The sequence below is a fragment of the Eupeodes corollae genome, chromosome 1 (genome assembly GCF_945859685.1).
Source record: "Eupeodes corollae chromosome 1, idEupCoro1.1, whole genome shotgun sequence".
Taxonomy (NCBI): Eukaryota; Metazoa; Arthropoda; class Insecta; order Diptera; family Syrphidae; genus Eupeodes; species Eupeodes corollae.
Window position 1 is genome coordinate 51,443,286 of NC_079147.1, and position 18,038 is coordinate 51,461,323.

The 18,038-nt window shown below is 34.1% G+C and overlaps 2 protein-coding genes across 2 annotated transcripts in view; both read right to left on the reverse strand.

The window, feature by feature from the left end:
* The window catches only part of LOC129939498 (prion-like-(Q/N-rich) domain-bearing protein 25), a 38,655-nt gene extending 31,077 nt beyond the window's left edge, over positions 1 to 7,578 (reverse strand). The window contains exon 1 of the mRNA XM_056047530.1: positions 6,954 to 7,578. The gene's annotated coding sequence lies outside the window, so the exon portion shown is untranslated. The remainder of the gene's footprint in view (positions 1 to 6,953) is intronic.
* Positions 1 to 18,038, reverse strand: part of LOC129939506 (Golgi SNAP receptor complex member 1) — a 261,115-nt gene that overhangs the window by 563 nt on the left and 242,514 nt on the right. The gene's annotated exons all lie outside the window — the stretch shown is intronic.

Below are 18,038 nucleotides of genomic sequence, written 5' to 3' on the forward strand. Positions count from 1 at the left end.
GGTGAGCCTTATTTGGTACAGCTACCTTATATCTACTCAAAACCTCTTATAGAGATTAAAACGAGGATTTTAAACTTATCAACTCCATGAGTACATAATGTAGGTATATTCATATTAACATTTAATTTCTATCACTTTTCAAATTGAATATGTACAAAAACATATCTTAATAACTACAAAACAATCCCCACACGAGTTATCCATTAGTGCTATAGGTATAGTCCTTTCGAAAAATATACAAGTCAGCTTCCTGGGAATAAACTTCTCGCATTCTTAAAACAAGAACAAGAGCAGTAGAAACTTTTTACTATATTGACTTTTATGTTAGACACATGAAAAACAAAACAAACATTCGAATTTCTTATTCACCATCATGGCTTGGCATAGCTATGCGACCTAGGTACGACCTATGAATGTACCTTCTACCGATGGCATGGCCTGGTTGAAAAGAATGTCCTTGGACTAATAGACGTGTTTTTCTACATGGAACCTTTACTCACTCTGTTTTGGATATGACATAAATATGAAAGTGTATATGAGGCAAGGGCCGAAGTTAAGAATACGTTAAGTTGGAAAACTAAAATTGAAGAAAAGAAAAAAATAATGAAAAAAACGACGCGACAAGTTCACTCACTCGCATATATGTATGACAGCTATGGCCAAAATAATAGAAACATTTGTTACTTTTGAGTTTAATAGTTTTTTTTTTAAATTAAGGTAAGCTAACGAACCATGAGAAGGCCATATATTAGGTTTAAAAGTTTTTTTTTTTTAAAGGTATATAACTTTATGTTGCCAAAATTATTTTTGTTGACAGCCATTTTGCCAGCTGTCAAGTGTTTTATTGTTACTTTATTTTGTCATTTCAACTAAATAGACTGGACTCCTGAGCAACGCATCCAAAATATGCATTTAAAAAATGGTTCTTTTGTTTTTTCACAACTGAACTTTACCTGTGTTTTGTTGGAAAATCTATCCATAGTATAGTAGGATTTTACACGAATAAAAAAAACAATATCCATAGTATGAATAACACCGATACAAGTTAGAGTAGAATCTTACTATGGATGGGATTTTGACATTTAAACGATCCTCGAATTGATCTTATGTGATTTCGTTCTCAAGTGTTGGTACGATTGATATTGAATTTGTATCTCGATGGCTGTGTTCGTTGAGTAGTTGTGCATTTGGAATTATGTATGTGTTTTCCATTGGGGAAACAAATCGATCTGTTACTGTTGATATTATTTAGTTTTGTTAATAAAAATGGAATAACTGGGCTTATTATACAAAAGAAAACAATAGAAAAGATAATTAAGTTTTTCTTTGTTTCCACCAAATCAATTTAGATTAAATAAATTTTGTTGGTGTTTCCACCGCACAAAAATAATTAATTATGACAGTACTTTCTAAAATGCAAATGGTGCTTCGATATTTTCGATGTGTGAAGTGCTCAAGCTTCAATCTCGCTTCAAAGTTACATGTTAATGTAGTAGTCAACGAACAAACCTCCTCCTTGAAGCAATTGTTAAATGAACTTTTTTGTATAGAATCTTAATTTCCAGATGTTTTCTTACCATTTCTTATTGAAAATCGTCCATTTTATAAGTTTTAGTTATATGATCTCACTGTACAATATATGGAATACCAAAAAACACACCTTTTGTTAAGCAACGAAGCTGAATTTTTGGTTGAATGGATATGTCAATAAAAAAAAAGGTCGTATTTGGAGTGATGGTAATCTTCAAGTGCATGTAAAATTATCATTACATTCACGAAAACTGACTGTTTTGTGTGCTCTATGGGTTGAAGGAATAATTGGTCAGTAAACTTTTTTAAAAAAGTTGCTGGACATAGATCATTTAGTATAGACCCATAATTACTGACTTGTTTGTGCATCAACCATGATGTGCAGAAGCTTTGGTACAAGACGGCGTAACATGACCTTCAAGATTGTTTCATTTAACGCCCGTGCCAATTGACTTTTTTCAGTCGGGATAAATAAATTAGCTAGTCCACACGATAAGCCCAAAACCATTGTCTGCAAGGAGGACAACATTCGCTGCGTTATTACGATATTCGGCTACTAAGACTACGTTAGAAACAGTCGCTGCAGTCATATGCCAGAAATCATACTTAAATTATGATGGAAATTGTAAAAACTCTTCTTTATTTTACTTCATTTCAAAGTTCCAAATAAGAATTTTATGACAATTATGACAAACGATATATTTCATCCAGTTTAGTTCAGCTGGTCAAAAAATGTTCAAAATTGGATGTGACAACATAATACTTATAGTTGTGTTCAATCTCAAATATGAGTTATACTACGTTTCCACCGGGCACTAAACCGAGATTTAGCTAGATTTGTCACAAATCTCCTTGAAATCTCACAGATTTACAATAGAAATTTTAATCTCCTCAAATGAAGATTTCAAATAAAACTTATTGAAATCTACTTGGAAGCATTAGTTTGTCAAATCAAACAAACTTTTGTTTCGGAGAATAATTGTTGAACCCACCCATTTAAACTCCAAATTTTGTTTATTGACAGATGGAAATGTCAACAAAACTATCTGCCTCACCATATGATTCAAATTGAAAACAATAAACAATAAACAACTCAAAAACGAAAACGAAAGAAATCAAAAACGAAATAAAATGTAAGTATACAAAAATAATAAATAGCTACATAGGTACAAGAATAAAATAAAACTAATTACGATTGGTTGTTATGACAACGTCAAATTAATCTCCTTTTCTTTGGTGGAAACACCTCATGATGTATTTTAAATCATTTGCCTTAAATCTCGGATTATTTTTTGGTGGAAACGTACTATTAGTTCATAAGTGTTTTATGCGTACAGCTGATCCAAAACAGAAAATCCAAAGAATTTCTTGTATGTGGGTATCTGACAGAACAGCTTATTCACTATATAGTTGGATTCGTAGGAATCTGGACTGTTGATAAGAGAATATTAAAAATTTTATTTAGGTAAGTTTTTAAGATTATCCATTGAACGTTTTATTTTACAATAATTTTTTACCTCGAATTCTAAATGTTTGCCTGTTTTAAATAGCTATACAGCTTGTTCAAAATGGTATCTAAAAATTTAAATTTCAAAAATACTCTATTCGATACGAAATTGAACGCAACCAACGGTTACTTAAGTGTGTTTTTTGGACTCCCATATAACGTACAATGAGAAATTGCCAACAAAACGATCCACAGTAGCCAGATTTTTGTATTTAAAAATTGGTACAACTAAAAGAAGATCTGTCAGGATAATAATAAAAAAAATACACACAAATAGAAGAAAGTTTTGTGAAAATCAAAAGTTAAATTAACTTAGCAAAAAAAAACTAACTAAAACTAAAAAAATGGAAAATTTTCAAAAATAAATGGTAACAAAACATGTGAAATTGAGATTTTATCAAAAAAAGTTAATTTAACAATTGCTTCAAGGAGGGGGTTTGTTCGTAGACTACTACATTAACATGTGGTGTTGAAGCGATCTTGAAGCTCGCCCTTATTCTTTATATACTTGAACCGAGTTGAAATTAGCTTGATTCGCCTCGATTCCAGTGGGGGATCGGAGTCGAGTCAAAATTTGTGGAGACAAACCTGCATGGAGGAGTTGGTTTTGCAGATAATGCATTATGGTCTGTTTATTTGCATGTTTGATTACAAAAAATATAGTTTTGTTTTATTCAAATTACAAAAAAAAATTGACATATATCAGGTATTCTTATATGGTGCTGAACTAATTAGTTCTTCTTTTTTTGACACGAATCAAACTTGCACATCTAACATCGAAAAACTATTTGCATTTTAGAAAGTACTGTCAAACTCAATCATTTTTAAATCTTCTTGTGGGATGGAAACACCAAAAAGATTAATTTAATATAAACTGATATAAACCATTGGTGGAAGCATAGCAAAACATAAATATCATTTCTATTGTTTTCTCTTGCAAAATAAACCCAATTAGTCCATTTTCACTAACAAAACTAAATAATATCAACAGTAATATACTGATTTTTTTCCCTAATGGAAAACACACATAATGTCAAGTGCACACAACTACTCAACGAACACAGTCATCAAGACACAAAAGCAATATCAATCGTACCAACATTTGAGAACGAAATCACATAAGATCCATTCGAGACTCGTATAAATGTCAAAAACCCATGCATAGTAAGATTCTACTCTAACTTTTATCGATGTTATTCATACTATGGATATTGTTTTTGTTATTCGTGTAAAATCTTACTTTACTATGGATAGATTTTTAAACAAAACACGGGTAATAGCTGTGTTTTACCACCTGCACTAGGCAGAAAAGTGTAGCTTTGTTTCGTTTATTGAGAAAATGTCTTCACTAACTTATGGTACACTAATAAGCGTTCATTGAGCTGATTACTGTAGTTGTAACTATTCTATACTTTCTTTTGAGCAGATTTAAAACATCTGTCAGAGTCAGCAGACGTCATCATAACCTTAAGAGCAGATTAATGTCTGATGATTCAGAGTAAATATTGTCTGCGTTCAATCTCGTGTTGGATAGGGTATCTTGAATAGATGTATTTTCAGATACCTTGTTGAACTAGTTGGATTGAGATAGCTGTCAAAAATAGAAACAACTTTCAACTTTTCACAAAAAGCAGAGAAAAATTTAAGCTTCGAAGTCAAATTTGTTGTAAAGCCTAGTACATACTTGTGAACCATCTCGTGAACCCATACAAATTTCAGTTTTTGGTTCACTCGTGAACTTGCTTGTGAAGCTGAGTGGAGAACAAAGTGGAGAGTTTTCGTTCACGGGCAATTCACGTGCAAAATGTACGGGAACTGTTGGTGAAGCTTTGACATTTGGTTTGTTCATGTTCACAACGTGTACTCACAAGTGTGTCCCAGTGAGCAATGTCAAAAGTTCACTTTCTCCACTGGCGAACGTTCACTTCACGAGGAAGTATGTACTAGGCTTAAGATAAAACATTTATTCTATTCTCTACAGAATATATTCTGTCTATTATGTACAGAATATCCTCAAATACAACTTCAACTAACATTTTATATCTTTTTGTTTACCAACAAGTACAAAAAGCTGAAATCAATTTTCAAGTTTCTTACACATACATACACTAAAAATTCTTGAATGCCTTTGGATTCCTTTTTTGACATATTAGCCGTTTTTGATCAGCTGTTATTTTACACGTAAAACACTAACAAAAAGGTATCCGGATATCATATCTGTCTGAGATTGAACGCATCCATTAAGTTAAATTTTAAAAAGTAGTTAAATAATTTAGTATTTATCAAATAATTTAATTAATAATAATTTAATAACACTTCTCAAATTGTGTTTTAAATTATAAATTAAATGTTAATTGAGGTGAATTTAATTTACTTTCTTTTACACATCTGACGTTTCTGCTTGCATTTGCTGGCAGTGTTCATAAACCTGCACTGCTCTTCAAACTCTACACTAGCTTTTTTTTGGATGAATATGAACAAACCCAATGTTTTCAATTTGTATTATGAATTGACATTTTTTAAAAAAGTTGCCCTTTAGATGGCCTTTTCAGCAGGTTAAACAAAGTTCTGATTTCAAAGTAACAAAATCCTTAATCTCCTTGGGTATCATTCAATTGAGTGCAAGAGTAAATGTGATACTTTAATCTTAATCTGTCAACAAATAAAATAAATTGGATCTTTTGTCGAATTGTAAATTGCTTTTCAAAGTTAAAATCAAGTGTTCATATTATTTTCCCAGCCTGTTTCTTGAATCCTGCGGCAAATACACTTCAAAATCTTGAATGCAAATAATGATTTTTAAAAATGGCAAATAAAGATACACTAACAATATACACATTAACCATTAAAATTAAATGGTTAAAGTTAAAATTTGATGCCTTTTCACAAGTGCTTAAGACATAATTACCAAAAATTAAATGTTGTCCCTATTATTCTGGCCATAGCTGTAACGTAAATGAGTATGTAGGCAGGTACATCATTTTTTAAATTATAACATACACTTGCAATTATATCCCATATATGCACGATATACCAACACTGTGTGTAATGGAGTCCTGCCGTAAACTTTACCTACCAACTAAACAAAAATATAGATACACATTGTACCTAAAAAAAAAACGCCAAATGAATAAATTATTACCTCAATAATAGTCTAATCAATATTTTGTTGTAACTATATGTAGATGTAGATATACATATTTACATTTGGATTGAGTTCTTTTACTTTCCCATACAGCCTATCAGGGTTGCCATATCTTAAACTAGTTAAAGAATCCAATTTAAAAAATATTTTTAGCCCAAAATCGAGGGGGAAAAGTAGCCCAAATATGACATCTTCATTGCAATAATCGTTGATGTCATATTCGTTATTACATTATAGCCCATTTGTAGCCCAAATTTGATTGGTCTGTCTTATCAAAACTGTTGTTAGGAATTTTGAAAAAGGTTAGCCCAATTTGCGACGACTACTTATAGCTCATTTGTAGCCCAAATTTGATTTAGCTGTCATCCTAAAATTGTTTTCGTGAATTGTTGAAAAAAAGATAGCCCAATTTCGCGATAAATAGCCTAATATGGTAAGCCTGCTGCGTATAACTCTCCTCCGTTTGTTTTATCATGTGTTTGTCTAACCTGTAGATTTGTGTGTACCAGCAGCAGGAGAAGCGAGTTTTCTTTTACTTGTTTCCTCCTTGTTTACGAGGACACACAATTTGAATAAAACAAACAAAACCAAAGAATTAAGGACATTATTCAAATTTTGACACTACACAAACCATTCCTCTTCCTTAAATATATGTAAATACGAGTCGTGTGTTTTATTTTATTGGTTCATTTAACATATAGAGAAATAAAAAAAGGAAAGAAAATCCATCATCATCATAATCATCGTCATCATCAATAAAGGAATTTTTACCTTCGGGAATTATATTCAAATCCTGGAAGCTCGATTGATTATTCAATTTCTTTTTTCTAGTAATTTTTATTTGTGATTTAAATATCAATAATTATTTATGTACTACGTATTGTGGGTATATCCTTTTTGTGTAGAGCCCACGTCACCTTGTTGCTTTATATTTTTCCTTTTTTTTCGTTTTAATTTTTTCTTTTTAATTTGCACTTTAATTAAGATAATTGTGATCAACAGCACGTTTTGTATGTTCGAAGTGAAACATCAAAATCACACACAGAGGCACTCGCGCTTTAACTGAATTTTAAATGCAAAATTAATGGTAACACGGTTTACGGTCGTCGTCGTCGTGTCATTTGTCGTTTGACGTTCCAACATAGAATCACCCTTTTTTCTAGCTTTGCATTTTTATTTTAACTTTTATTTTTTATATTTTTCAATTGGAATTCGGGTTTTTTTTTTTGTTTAATGGAACGCACCGCATAAAACAGACTTCGCTCTCGAAAGGATTAACTTGCCGACTAAACTAAAGTACTGAAATGTCAGTTTTATTTTTTAAATAATTTCAAATAGACGACGACTACGACAACGAGGACAACAACGACAAACGAAGAGAATAAGGACAACACAACCAGCAAGGAATCAACCTCACGAATGAAATAGTAAAACCGATAAAATAAAAACAAAAAAAAAAAACACGTCGTCGTATGGAATTTTACCTGCTTTAAATATGACTGTAGGTCTTTAGGTATCTATACAGAACAACAAAAGACCGAGAAGCGAGCTTTACCAAAAATGGGTCAGGTGGAATTTTGTATATTGTCTTCATTGGACGGGGTTGGGGTTGTATAGGGGCATGATGTGGGCTTGATCCATGGAGGACAATAAAAGAATGTGAATGACCACAGTCACCAAACGAACATATGATTAGGGCTATTTATGAACAGGGCCCCTGGTTTTGTGGGGATGTCATCTCGCCAGATTTGTAAAGTAAAATTCTCACATATAGTTTCAGATCAGCTTTAAAAAATTAATTATGCTGTTTCTCGTATTGTCCGTCCGGTGGCAGCACATATTTAAAGAAAAAAACTGAGATAATTCCTCCATTTTGTCTGTCATTTTTTTGGATGGACAGGAGAAAAAGTTGACTAGAGACGTAATTAATCTTTTTGTGAAACATACCAATTTAAGTAGGACACATTAAATTATTCAAGAAATTTGTAATTAATATAATTTATTTAAAAGTAAATAAAATACTATCGTTTTGCATAATTGTTGCAAGAATTTTATTTGGGAATTTAACCTGAGTCATCGAAGGTCAACAGGGGGAAAATTGTATTAGAGTGGAGCAATTAATATCACAGACGGAAAGAAACCAATCAGTGGTCCTCTCATCTCTCTCGCACTCATTTTTTTAGGGGCACATACAAACTCTCAAAAATCGCAGTAAAACTAATATAGCACAGGGTTATCCATTTTGCGGTTTCAAAAGCAAACGTCAATAAAACATTTGTTTTTATGATATTTCCTTTTTATTATAAAATTTGAACGTTGACAATATGTGTGAAACACTACATCATTTCAATGACCACAACGCGAGTTGTTGCAAGCAATACCTCTTTCGAAGTAATTCGACATCTTTTTGACACATATTTGACGGTATCTCAACCATAACTTAACGAATTTTGGGTTTTTGGTTTTTAAGTGCTCAAGAGTTAAAGGTTTATCTGCATAAACACAGTCTTACGCGTAGCCTCACTAAAAAAAAGTCCAGCATTGTCAAATCGCATGATCATGGTGGCCAGTTGATATTGCCACTGCTAGAAACTACTCGGCCATGAATTGTGTCTAGCAATAAAGCCATATTCGCTTATGTTGTTTCACATTTGGCACCGTCTTGTTGAAATCATAAATTCCCCAAATCTTAAGGCAAATAAAAGTCAGTTATCATATGACCATAATGGCTGAATCACAAACACGTTTCAGCTTCGGCTTCGTCTGCGTTACGGTGGGCCTGCTTCCAGGTTGCTTTGAATGACATGTCTATTATTTATCCCTCCAAAGAGCAAATATTTTGTTTGTTGACATTTTTTTACAGCTGTTAAGCTGTCAGACCAAGCAGATGTTTAGATAATTGAACTTGAGCTACCATTTGGAGTCACATTACGTTACATTAAGTTCTTTTCCTTACGATCGTCAAACGAAACGTGAGGTCGAAGCTCCATTGTGATAGCATGCATTGAATTCCTAAGGCTGAACTCGTAAAAATCAGCTAATGCCGAAGCTGAAGCGTGTTTGTGATTCAACCATAACTGTCCGACTTGACGGTGACAATCGTTCCATCTTCGTTTTCGAAGAAGTAAGGTCTAATTACACCTCCGGACCAAAAAGTGCACCAAACAGGTCTTTTTTGGATTTAATGGCCTCTATTCAATTATTTGAGGATTCTCAGAACGCCAAACAACACTTTTGTTTATTAACATACCTCAGAAATGTGCTTCGTCGCTGAAGAAAATTTAACTGGAAAAATCGCTGTCCACCGCCTGTTGTTCATGCACCCATTCGATGTATCTACTACGTTTTGAATGCGGTCAGCTGGCTTCATTTGTTTCTAATGGATGTAGGTATAGATCCAAATACAAAATACGCCATAATGTGCCGTAAGGCAGTCCTTATTCCTAAGAACGACGAGGAATCGACACATTCGGATCTTCGGCAACACTTTCACTTAAGCACTATTCACATGAGCACGACCAACGGCCAACGATTGAACGGATATTCGTCGATTTTGACGTTTCTTTCACATGAGAGTTTTTAATTCGTCTCGAATAATGTTTGACAAGGAGCTTCAGCCACCACCGGAACCAAAACAAGAATGATTTTTTAAGCTTAAGTAAGCACGATTATTTTATTCGTTGCGAGTGTGGATAATGTGGAACGCGACAGTTCGTATCAACTACATTTTTTTTCGCGGCGAATAAATTTGTTTTCTTAAATTTATTAATATATGATATTGAAAAGTCAAAGTATGCATCATAAATCAAATAGAAAACTATTTATTGCTATCGTTTTGTTAAGAATTTGTGTGGAAATACGTCTTCAAACGTATATAAATTCAAATTTTGTAATTCATTAGTCGTTCGTTGGTCGCGCTCATGTGAATGCTGCTTTATAGCAGCGATAATTTCAGTGGTACGAGCGAAACTATGATGCACAAGCCTTACAATATGTGAAACCAATTCAAATTTCTTCACAATTTTAACCAATTGCTTCACCTTTGTTGAAGTAGGTTGTGCGATAGGTATGCGATCCATTTTTGTAAATGTCAACTGAAAAAAAATTGGTTCAAAACAGCATAGTTTGACAGATGTCGAATTCCAGAACTATACTTTTAAAACCACAACCGGATAACCCATTAGTTTGCGCTTGATTGTCTTTTGTCAGTTTGTATTCATAAAGCTGCTTGAAGGCTGCGTAATTTGTCAATAATTCTAAATGTCAAAACGTAGATTTTAAAAGCTATGCACCAACAATAAGTCGAAAAAGTCTTCGTACATCAGCATAGGTTTTAGTGTTTTTTGAAAAAAGTACTAAGAATAAATGCAAAAACCAAAATGATAACATTGAAAAAAATTGTGATTGTGATTTCCAAAAACCCGTTATTCATATATTGTTATAGTAAATATTTTATCTCAAATCATCAAAAAGAATTCTGCTGTACGGAGGCATTCTAGACTATGTGTATAAATATAAGCATTTAAGGCTGAACTCGTTTATAAATATGTTCCTGAGTTACTTAATTGCCCGCAAATTTTATTTTTAAATAAGGATCTAAACAAAGCGAATTCTAAATACAATTAGTATTTTTAAAAATGCAATATTTGTTTACACTGATTTAGCTACTGTCTTGGGTGGCGCAACAGTCCATTGTGAGCCAGGGCCTAGTGACTTACTACTCTCAACCATTCCTGTGTGCGAGTACTCACAAGAGATAAAAAGTGACAACTGCCCGAATAGCTTGATATTCAAAATAAAAAATTTCATTGAAAGGCAATAGACAGGTTCTGGCGCATTAAGGGATTTAAAAAGTAAGAAAAGTTTCCAGCATCTGATTGGCAAACTGCCAAAAAATTGCATTCCTATGAAAGCAACTTTATTGGAAAGTTGACTGGAAAATTAGTCAAGAAAAATCTCCCAAACTAAAAAAGTGAAGTCCATTTACATATGTCAAAATGAAGCTGATCATGTTTCTCTTTTGATTTAAAGCTGGTCTTTATTACTCTGTAAATTATTTATTTTCTGCACAATTTACTTTTAGCTTAGAGTTTTATGACACTTGTCTAACTAACTACTTATTTACTTAAGGTGGCGCTACAGTCCTGTGCGAACTAGCGCCTCACCCAACAAACTTCTCCATGTAGCTCGGTCCCTAGCTCCAGTTTCTCGCTCCAATTTAGGTGAGGTCACTTTCCACTTGTGCGCGCCAACTGATCCGCGGTCTTCCTCTACTGCGCTGTCCAGTGGGTGTGGATTCGAAGACTTTCTGGGCCGGAGCATTGGTTTCCATGCGCTCAACGTGACCCAGCCATCTTAGTCGTTGGACTTTTACCCCTCTGGCTAAGTCTACGTCGCTAGACAGCCCTTACAGCTCGTCGTTCCATCTTCTCCTCCACACCCCTTCGATGCATACGGGACCGAAGAACTTTTCTCTCGAAACGGCTAAAGGTGCTTTCATCCGCTTTTGTCATAGTCCATGCTTCTGCACAGTATATCAAGACGGGGATGATAAGGGTCTTATATAGCAACACTTTGGTCCCCGGAGAGAGGACTTTACCACTCAATTGCTTTCTTAGTCCAAAGAAACAGCTGTTAGGAAGAGTTATTTTGCGTTTTATCTCAGCACTGGTGTTGTTTTCTGCGTTTACAGCGGAGGCTAGGTAGACGAAGTCCGTGATAACCTCAAAGTTACGTCTGTCGATTGTGACGTTTTGACCCAGACGTCGGTGTTGTAGGTCCTTTCTTCACGACAGCATGTAATTTATTTTGCCCTCATTAACCGTCAAACCCATTTTTGCCGCCTCTGCCTCAATACTCACAAAAACCTCCTTGACATCACGCTGAGTTCTTCCAATTATGTCAATGCCATCAGCATATGCTATTAATTGACAGACTTTTGAAAGATAGTGCCTCTAGTGTTGACGTGTGACCTCTGCACTATTCTTTCAAGCACGATGTTAAAAGAATCACATAACAGCGCATCACCTTGTCTAAAACATTTTTTGACATTGAAAGGTTCTGTTAAGTTGTTTCCAACCTCCGTGGTTTCCAAAATCTCCGTGGTCATCCTGCACAAACGGACGAATTTGGCAGGGATGCCAAAACTAGACATGACTTTATACAGATCGTCCCTGAAGATGCTGTCATATGCGGCCTTGAAATCGATAAAAAGATGGTGGGTGTCGATTTGATTTTCCTGGGTCCTTTCCAGGATCTGCCGTAATGTGAACATTTGATCAACTGTGGACTTTCCTGGTCTAAAACCACACTGATAAGGACCTATCAGGTTGTTGACGATGGGCTTTAAACGTTCACATATTACGGCAGAGAAGATTTCATAGGCGATGTTAAGCAGACTGATTCGTCTATAGTTGGTGCAGTTTAGAGGGTCTCCTTTTTTCAGGATCGGGCAAACAATACAGAGGTTCCGTTCATCGGAAATGCTTTCTTCCGACCATATCTTACAGATAAGTTGGTGCATGCTCCTAAGCAACTTATTTACAGCTGCTTTAAAGAGCTCGGCATTCAAGCCATTCGCTCCAGCGGCTTTATTAGACTAACTGCTTACCCTTTTCAAAATGTATGTTCAAAGAATGCAGTTGACTGCAAATGAAGTCCCTTAAATTGTCTGAACCTGTCCAATATCTTAATGCTTCAAATACGTCACCTCCGAATTTAAGCAAATTCGTCTATTTTCTATTCGTTTTTAACTGTCTTATGATTTCGATGGAGCCCCTATGGTTATTTATGTTGCCTTTTATAAACCATAATCCAGCCATGTTGAAATTGGTTTTTTTGTTTTACTTTGTCCAGCTATTGTTTTGACCGTCCATCCATCCACCTCAATTTGTGTTTGTTATTGTTGTTGTTGATTTTTGAAGTTGAACCACGGCAGCGTGTTCCATTCACTTATTCGCGCACAAGTGCAGCCTGCGCAGTTGTCGTTGTTGTTGTTTTTCTATAGATAATTCCTCCTTTGGGTATGTCCTGTTCCTGTCCCTTTACATTCTGATTCCCATTCTACAACACGATAATATTAACTTCGTTTTTGATTGTAAGGATAAGCATGTCTAAGAATATAATATATCAGATTGATAAATCGAGTTTGTGTGCTTAGTAGCTATTAACTATAGCTACTCCTGTATTTTTGTTAAGGTTTAGTCTCTACTGGTTTGGCAGGTGCATTGGGTGAAAGTCCTACAGTGCGCTATCTAATTCTCCATGTAAAGGATATGCAATGGAAATAAGTTCTATTACAATAAATTGTTCTTCTTCTACAGGTTCCTATACTTTACCAAATGTTATTTGGAAGAAGGTATATACCTTACCTACCTATCTAAATTTTAATTGAACTCTTCCCGTAAATTACTTTAACTATCGCATCATTAAACAACCAATTAACATTTTTATCCACCTCTAGTACAATTTATTTTATGGATTTTCATTTGAATAGGATTGAAAATATTTGAACTCAGGAAGTCTTATGCAATTAGTTTTAAAAATGAAGAATGCATTGCTGGAATACGAGTATGCTTTGAGATTTTCAGGATTGTGTTTATCAATTTTTCAACTTTTAGCTTGGTCTAAGTATAGCCTTAAGTTGAGCAATCATGCCGATCATTATTTGAACTTTGGTTCAACAAAAGTTCAAATTTCATGTATTCGGTGGATTAAATGAGTTTCAATTTTGGTTTAAAATAGAAACAAACTTTGTTGAACCTCCCTAAATCCATAATACGCCCCAGCCCACGGCTAAATTATTGAACCCACTACTAAACAACTGGCCCTAAACTGGTGGTGGTATATACTCGTATAGTTTGAAGGATGAGGGCAACATTTTATGTGTCCAATATGCCAAATGCTGCGATATTCTTCCTGTATTTACACGCGATAAAAACAAAACATATTTTATTCTAGTTTTATTAAGCTTACCCTGTCTATTAAAAGGTAAAATATAGAATTCACACATGAAACAAACATTGAAACTTTCGCTTTTGATGAATGGATAACTGCTGTCAATGTTAACGTAGGTAAAGCTTGTATATATTTATTTATGTTTATAAGGATAGATACTTTATTAAATATCTAAAGGTATGTACATACTTGTATGTTGTATGTACTTTGTGAATTAATTGCATTCTTAAAATAGCTCATATGTATGAGAAATAATTTTTCATAAGGGACACATAAAGGAAGACAAATTTAACAGGTATAAAAATGTAACAGACTGCAATATTACGGTATGTGGTGTATAGTGAGTAAATTAGGAATTCCCATGTCACTATATTCAAATGGGTTTTTTACTCACAGGAGAACTGTTAAAAGGGGATATTATTATGGCAAAGCTTATGCTTAGTTTAGATATGGAATTTAGTTGTTGGGTTACAACTTGTCAAATATTAACTCAAATTGTTTTTCTAAATACACGCAATACGTTAAATTTTTGATAACATTAGAATTTTCACATAAAAGGTGTCTCAAAATTAAGGCAAGAATAGATTTTTTATATTTACTAAACATAAGTTTAAAGGTTTTTTTAAATTTCATTTTTTAAACACAAGAGACAATATCTTCCGAAGGTCCATCCAACTACTCGGATGCACTGATGATATTGACATAATTGGAAGATTAAAGTGTGATTTCCGTAGAGCGTTTTTGAGGACTGCAAAGGAAGCGAAGAAGATGGTTTCAGTGGTCAATTAGGGCAAGATCAAGTATATGAACGACGACGTCTTGGACAAAACGTCACCATGGACAGCTTTAACTTTGAATTAGTTAAGGACTTTATCTACCTGGATATCGCTTTAAACTAAGATAACGACACAAGCGCTGAAATCAAACGAGGAATAACTCTTGCAAATCGCTGCTTCTTTGGACTTAGAAGGCAATTGAGAAGTAAAGTCCTCTCTCGAGCATGTAAAATCACCCATCTATAAGACACTTATAATCCGGTTCTCATTTATGGGGCTGAGGCCTGGACCTGTCAAAGAAAGCTGAGAGCGTCTTGGAATGCTTCGAGAGAAAAATAATTCGGGTGATTTTTGGTCCCGTACGCATAGATGGAAAGTAAGGAGAAGATACAACCACGAACTGTATGGGCTGTACAACGTCACTGACCTGGTAAACAGAATTAAAGTCTAACCACTTAAATAGCTGGGTCATGTGGATCGAATGAACATTAACGCTCAAGCCCGAAAGGTCTCCGAATCCAATCCCGAGGGACGGCACACGGTGCAGTAGAGTAAGAGTATCCGGTGGCACAAGCAGGTTGTGGAAGATCTCAACCAACTTGGCATGCAAAACTGGAGACAGCTAGCTAGGGACCGGGCTGGCTGGAGACTCATGTTGGTTAAGGCTCAGGTCCACCCTGGACTGTAGTGCCAAGTAGTAAGAAATGCCCTTACACAGGGTGTTTCAACAAGAGGTTTCATTTTAATAATACAAACAAAAAACAAACATAGGAGATATTCAAACGATATTAGCCAAATTACAAATTCCACGTTTTGCTCATGCAATATCTTGCATTTTTTGCCATAAAAACTATTAATTATTAAACAACACACCGTAATAAAAAAAAAACATTTTAATTTTGAAATATCTACAACCAAAGATCAACGAGCAATCGTCAAACCTGGGTTTTTGTATCAACACTACGGATATAGCAGGTATTCTCATCGGTTGTTAAACAATGAATAATTTTTTTAATTTTTCACATAACTAGCAGCTTAAATTTTTGGACTAATTTCAAAATGTCCGCCTAAGAAGTTGCACCACGATGACACAAACAGGCCTATTCTGCTATTCATCGGGGGGAATTTTACTTTAATTTTCGCTAATCATTATTCTGTTATTCATTCGAAGTGAATCTGTGTATGTCGGTAACGTCGGTAATACTGCGCGGTATTCTTCTATTCACGTGAAAGCATACAATTTAGATCCGCATATAAAATGCAGTGGATTTTTCATTTGATGTCTGGTTTGTTAATTTTTGTAAGCAAAATGTAAGTGAAAACTAATTTATTGCTAAATTTCGAAAATTTGTTTTATAAATAAAAGAATATTAACATTTTTTGGGAAAGGAAGACACTTTTTAACATTTCCCTAAAGCTCTCTGTTTGAGGATTTTCTTATTCCTCTGCTTACAATTGAAATTAAAAGTCAAATACAATGCATTTCCAAAAATTACACAAATTATTCTCTTTAGGTGGATTGATTAAACTTAATTTTTGTATGAATCAAAACAATTTATCCAACATTCCCAAGACCTTTATATGAACAGCTATTTATTTGAATGTCAAATTGGTTTGGGATAATGTAGTTCACCCGATAGATAGACGGATAGTAGAATGCAAAGGCAGTGTGAAAGGGAATCGAATATACGATCCACGTGAATACAGAATAGGGCTGAAAAAAACTTTAGTTTTGCAACTCTTACCCCCAGTTTCACAGTAGAAGTTTAAACTTCGGGTTTGGTTTAAACTTCAGTTCAACAATTTATTCGGTTTCACACTTTCGTTTAAACCTTGAACTGAGTTCATTCTGTAGGTTAAGTTAAGCGCCAGTATTCTGTCGTTTAACCTCAGTTCAACTTTTAGGGACGATATGGAATTCTTCGACAGATTACGAATGTCGAAGAATTCAGCCTACATTGTTTTGGAGCAAATCCGATCCCAACTTGAAAATGCAACTAAAAGGTAAGAAAAAATATAATATTATTGTGTAATGATAAAATTTAAAAATTTTTAATTTGCACAAACCATTCAATATCTGCTGAAACCAAGCTTTTATTAACCTTCCGCTGGGCAGCTCAATCAGAGGTTCTTCATGTTTTTCATTTTCAGAAGCATCTTAATTAAATTAAAGCAATTAATTTACATTTACACAAAATGCTTGTTTAAAAACTAACTTTTTGGTTTTGAAATGTTACTGTCATAAACTGATGTTAGTCCTTGGGCCTGGTCACCAAGAAGGTCGTCTTGTCTAACACATCTGTATTTATGTTTCCTGAGGACCACCACCTGATTGGTAAAGCTTTCGCTTTTCGGAAGCTAAATTTTCTTTTTTTTAAATTTTCATATTTTGTCTTCAACGCATCCGATGATCGGTAATGGGAGCCATTCTTCGAATTAAATTCGTTTGCAATGGACTCCCATACCGCTGTTTTTTCTGTCCAATGAACTCGATAAATTTTTTTGTTTTCAATGATGTGTTTGTTTTTCATAATCAACTCCATCAGCAAATCTATATCTTCTAATGAAAAGTTGTTGCTATTAATTTTCACAATGTTTTTCATTTCTATTTTTTCGTTTAAGCTCACAGAAATCTTTAAAGCAATACAAATTTTCCCCGATTGTCAACAAAATACAAAATATCTGTTGCTGTTTCCCATGTTCCTCGCTTCAGAGAGAGAAAGAAAAAACGATGAACAGCTACGTATTGCTTACATTACGTCACATGACTTACAATGCTACCAAACTCTTTTCATACAATTTAATTAAACTACGTTCAATTGAACTGAAGTTCAGAGCACACTGTGAAACTAGAGGAGTTGAACTTCAAATTTAAACTTAAGTTCAGATTGATCTGATCTTAAGTTTAAACTTCCACTGTGAAATTGGGCATTAGAAATTATTAATTTTTTGTATTGAATTTTATCAATTTCAATGTTTTATAATTTAAACTTAAAACTGATTGTGACTCTTTTTAAATAAATTTAATTGTTTTAATTTAACTTAAGCGTTCGATTTTTCATCGCAAGTCAGACATACGAACGTAAGACTCGAAAAAAGGGCTTAGAGCCAAAGAATTAATTCA